Source organism: Prosopis cineraria, unplaced genomic scaffold, assembly GCF_029017545.1.
Source record: "Prosopis cineraria cultivar Desert tree isolate PC_DT_omini unplaced genomic scaffold, ASM2901754v1 PC5, whole genome shotgun sequence".
In the NCBI taxonomy this organism is placed as follows: Eukaryota; Viridiplantae; Streptophyta; class Magnoliopsida; order Fabales; family Fabaceae; genus Prosopis; species Prosopis cineraria.
The window spans coordinates 5,718,249-5,723,889 of NW_026555336.1; the positions used below are offsets into that span (position 1 = coordinate 5,718,249).

Consider the following 5,641-nt stretch of genomic DNA (forward strand, 5'->3'; position numbering starts at 1 on the left):
CTATCTCATTGTTGTGTTTGTGTGCCTGCTAACCCAGTCTCTTTATTAGTTTATTTCCATAAATAATCATCAATATATAAGGAAAGCCTTTGGTAGATTAAGAAAACATATTGAAAGCCCATGTTAAGAAGAAAAATCAATAAAAAGAACTACGCTGTTCATATAATCGGGAATCATGCAGCTTCTAAATACGGGTGGTAGAATGATGAGACTAACTTGTAAACTCTGATGCATAAATGCTGGTTGACTATGCATATTTATGAATAAGGTTAAGAGTCATTTTTATCCTTAAACAGTATACAAAAAGTTAAAAATATTTCTAAACTTAATCATGAATTAATTCTGTATCTCACCTTTAAAGATTTCCTTCATTATCATATTGACGTTTAAAACATTTAATATCTATTAGTCACCAGTGAGTCCTACTATTTTTAATATTTTTTATAGGTTAAGGATATTTTTGCCTCTCAACTTCTATTCAAACGGTATTTTTGCCCCTCAACTCAAATATTTTATAATAAAAAATTAAAAAATTATAATGTGAGATCACTAACAGTCAACTAAAAATGAAAAAAATAGCAGAGTAATAAGAAAAAGAGTTTTTAAAATTAAAATTGAAGGATAGAACTAACTCATGACTGAGTCTAAAGCATTTGTAACTTTCTGTGTACAGTTCAGAAAAAAATAACTTTTAACCTCTGTGAGAATACTAGGAGCAGTACTTACTAGCTTCATTTTTACTACTTTAATGCTTTTTACATATTTAATAGATTTTAAATATTAAAAGTAAGTGCAATTTTTTTTTGGTGTAGATGTATTATAATATCTAGCTTAACCCACAATAACGTAACACCAGTATCATGCATAGCATACCGCATAGTCAGACAGCCTGAAGAATTCGTATCCATCTTGTTCACGACAAGACTCCTTCTTTCCACCAATGCTATCGCATTATGTTAATGTCTTCCAATTAACCACGTGCATGCAGTTACATCTGCATATAATATAACATCTAAAACAAATCACACTATTTATATATTATATACATTATAACTCTATATTCTGCGAAATTTTCAAGGAAAAGCAACCACCGTATCAAAACGTTCAAGTAACGGCTAAATATTCTAATTATATAGGAGTATATTGACTAAATCTCAGCATATCCAATATATTAATCCTGATATAAACAAAATAATAATAATAAAAATTTCACCCCATAGAAACAAAATTAATATCACTTTCGGACAGCAACATGAGTAAATAATAAAGCCTACCTAGCCTGTGTCAAGTCAATTTTCTTTTTTAAAAAAAATATCTGGAAATCTTGAACTACAACACTGTTTCAAAGTGTTGATTATAAATATACAACAGGAAATATACTGATTAAAATCAATGGCTTCTAGATAGAGGACACCGTGGCAGGTTGACAGGTCTATCAAATAAAGTAAAAGTAAATCCTCCCTCACTGTAAGATTTGAAGTTCAATCTACAACAAATCTTAAATGAATTACAACAAAGAAAAACCAGTGGAAGCAAGGACTCAAGTTGTAACATAAACTATGCAGCCTCATCTTCATCCCAATCCTCTAAATATTAACTGAGCAAAAAAAGATGAAGCCAATGATTTATAAAGTAGGCAAGGCTTGGCTTTGTTGAACAAACTCGAACCAACCAAAAGCTCAAAACTCTAGATCCGCTGATAGGGGAATCTACAATATCTCTGATTTTGCATGCCCGATAATGATTAATCAATCTCTGGTGATGCTAAATGATCTATTCCACATCTCAAGTACACCCTCCAAAAACCACATTTATTTACCTCTTCGACCCAAAGAAGATCGAGATGATGATTCTGGAGTTGCACTCTGAGAAGTATCTGAGGTGAGATGTCCTGTTTCTACATACTCTGGGGCAGCGTATCCTTGTGTTCCAACCACCTGACCATACCATAACATCATATAGCATCAACTTCCTACAAAATTTTCTAATCCAAGAGAGATGCTGCTGCTTAGATCATAGTTTATTGGTTATTCATGAATCAAGAAACTAAAAAATGCATAATAATTCCAGGCGAAAGACATGCAATTAGTTATACTTGGAACTAAAAAATTCTCAGTTTATCATATTACCGCAGTAGATACGTGAGTATTATCGCCTTGGGGGCCTTCCCTTGCAAGACCAAAGTCTGAGAGCTTTGGGTGGAAATCCGCGTCCAATAGAACATTTGAAGTTTTGAAATCTCGGTATATCACCTAAATATATATATTGGAAATATAAGCAGAAACAACAGGTACTGAAAATTCAATGTCTTTCTGAAGCACGAAATTGGATTCCCATTTAGCCAGAAATATCATCCTCATATATATCAAGAAAAAGTTAGCATCTCCTACGACATAATGTTTCTGTAGTTCTTATCATGAAAAAAACCAACACTATAGAAACATCCAGTGTGTATGGCTTAAAGAATTCATGACTATAAAAAATGATTCAACTCTAACTACAAAGGACAAAATGAGGTACCTGAAATTCCAATCCCTCGTGCAAATAAGCCAATCCTTGTGCAGCACCGATCATGATCTGCAATCTTGTTTTCCAAGGCAAGGTAGGAAGAGAAGGATTAAAAAGATGATGTTCTAGGCTTCTATTTGCCATATACTCATACACCAACAACCGTTGGATCCCTCTTTCTCCGTCGATTGAGCAGTATCCCAGAAGTTTCACCAGATTTGGATGACTAACAACGCCAAGAAATTGAACTTCAGCAAGCCATTCTTTGTGACCCTTTTAACAAGTTTTAAACAACCGTAAATAACAAGTAAAAATACGCATTGTATATTTTATTTGGGCAGCCACACATCAACAAAAACAAATGCAGAGATTAGGAGCCATGGCCAACATTAAGTCAGGAGTAATCAATATCATTTTCAGAATAAGACGGAAGCATAAGTCTGAATTCTGGAATTTTCAGTGTTAAGCAATATCGAATCATTCCCTCAATGACATTAAGCTCGTTAAGCAAGCCTATGAACATTATACTTTCACTGTTTGTATATGGCACTGACTTAGTAAATGGGATGAAGACAATTATTATGCTTATCTAACAGAATTAACATGCATTTTTAGGCGATTTCACATCAATAAAATTTCCCAATGAATTTACAGAAGCGCCTGTCCTGCACGCACGAATTTTAACAAATAGTAATAGAGAAGAAAGTATCATATAATTCGCAACAGGTAAAGAACACAAGGGTTCCGATCATTTCTACAGCAGATCAAATAACAGTTACTGAGAGGTGTACCTGAAAGCCATGTTTGTTGAGCTTTTTATGGCTACGACGACTGGATCGCCTCGTCCACCGGGAGGCCTAATCATACCTCTATACACGCTCCCAAAGCCACCTTCACCAATCTTGAGCGTCCTACTGAAGCCATTCGTTGCCTCTAGAAGCTCTTGCAAACTAAAATCTCTGAAATTATTGTCCTTGGCTTTCTCTTTGTACAATTCTGTCAAGCTTCTCGGCGACGGTATCGAACTCGTCGACTTGCATATCCGGCTCACCGCCTGGTTGTTCCTCTGCCTCTCATTTTGCAATTCCGGGGCCGATTTTGATTCTCTTCTGCTATCAGATTTCTTTTTGAAGAAGAAACACTTCATTTTCTAAGCATTCATATAACCTAAATCCCCGATTCAGCACTCCGATGGCGGCCTCTCAATCACTCATGCGATCACGCCTGCTATCAAATGGGGTCGAGATTGAGGTTGATCGGTGGAGAATCGAGAAGGTTGAGCTCAAAAGGTGAATCAAATGGGGGAAAAGGAAAGTAAAACCCAGAAGAGAAAATGGACAGCGGAGGAAACTACATACATATAAACAGAACATATATATATATATATATAGACAGAGACGAAGAGGAAGTTGAGGAGAGGTAAAAGTATCAGTCGGATTGGGCGATTGAAAATTGAGAATTTGAAAAGGTGTGATTCCGTGAAGTGAAAGAAATAAGAGAGAAGTTATGAGAAGAGAAATCCCGTGGGAAGAAGGAGGAAGAATCAGATGAAGAAGTTCATACTCGCTTGGAGGGAGAGAGATAAATGGATAGGGATTGCAGTGTAGAAGGAAAACAGGAAAGATTGAGACAGAAGTGAGACCCAAATATTACTTTGTGTGTGAACATAGAAGAAGCGGAAGACCAAGAAGACCTGTCAAAGCATGAAATGGAAGATACCTTCCGCGGATTTAGATCACCGGCTTGGCAAAGCCAACGGTGTGGGGCACGGCATTACAGTGTCATATCTTCCATTTGGGGTTGAAATTTTATTCACTCCGTTCAACTTCTGTCAAAAAACCAACATCAATCAATCACATGGAATGGAACCATAATCAATCTGGGAAAAAAATTTATTATAATTTTCTTGTATATTAATTTTACATATTTTTCTGCATTGATTAAGTACTGCGAATTGCATAATTTTTATAGATTCAATTACACACCTATTAATATTAATGTTAATATAACTATTAGTATAAAATTTACGCCAAGTGAGTGGTTGAACAAGCATGCAAGCATTGTAAATTTTTTTTATTTAAACACGATATAATTGAAATGAAAAATATCAATGTTACCATTTTTTTTTTAAAATCACATTAAGGACATGAGAAAAAAGTCATTGGTAAACAAAAACCAATAACGAGTTACCATTTGAAAAATATACGTTAATATTTATATTTTTAACAACAATTTACTTTATAATTGTTCTATTTATAATAATTTTCTTTCACATGTCCTTTGATGCAATTTTTCCTTTTTTATCTTGATGATACTTTTAATTTTAATTTAGGTCATATAAATGTTTTTTATATGATTATCTTATTAGTTAATTCAAGTAAGTGTTATGAGAATCGGATCGAACTAATTGATTTAATCAATTGAACCAATAACCAGTTATCATACTTGAAAACTACCCAACTATGTCCTTTGATGCAATTTTGCCTTTTTTATCTTGATGATACTTTTAATTTTTAATTTAGGTCATATAAATGTTTTTATATGATTATCTTATTTAGTTATATTCAAGTAAGTGTTATGAGAATCGGATCGAACTATTGATTAATCAATTGAACCAATAACCAGTTATCATACTTGAAAACTACCCAACTTAAGAATTGGTCTCAAACTGGTTGATTCAGTCAAAATTGACAAAACTGGTAAGTAAATTGGTTTAACTGATCTTGATACTTTTTAAATTTTTTTAATTTTTAATGCATATTTTTAAACTACGATTTATACATATTTAAACATAATAAATATTGATAAATGAAGAGAGAGAGAGAGAGCAAATATGCAAGAAATATATATAGGACATGCATAAATGTACATATTTTAAAGTTATAAATTATAATTATGAATAAGTTTATATATTTTGGATTAAAATGATAAAATATTGATTGATATCACCTTTTTTATTTTATATTATTTTGATTGAAATTTGTAAATTTATTTTTATTATATATAATTATTTATTTTTATTTTAAGTATAAATAATAGAGAAAATTAGTTCAATGGCCTCCAAAAATATAACTCCCCATAAATTATAGATGAGGTTTTTAAATATTTTAAAATATGGCCCATTCACAAAATC

The 5,641-nt window shown here is 32.7% G+C and overlaps 1 pseudogene; it reads right to left on the reverse strand.

Annotated features, from left to right (window-relative positions):
- Window positions 1-1,557: 1,557 nt before the first annotated feature.
- LOC129311506 (probable serine/threonine-protein kinase PBL19) lies at window positions 1,558-4,289 on the reverse strand (annotated as a pseudogene).
- Between the last annotated feature and the right edge of the window lie 1,352 nt (window positions 4,290-5,641).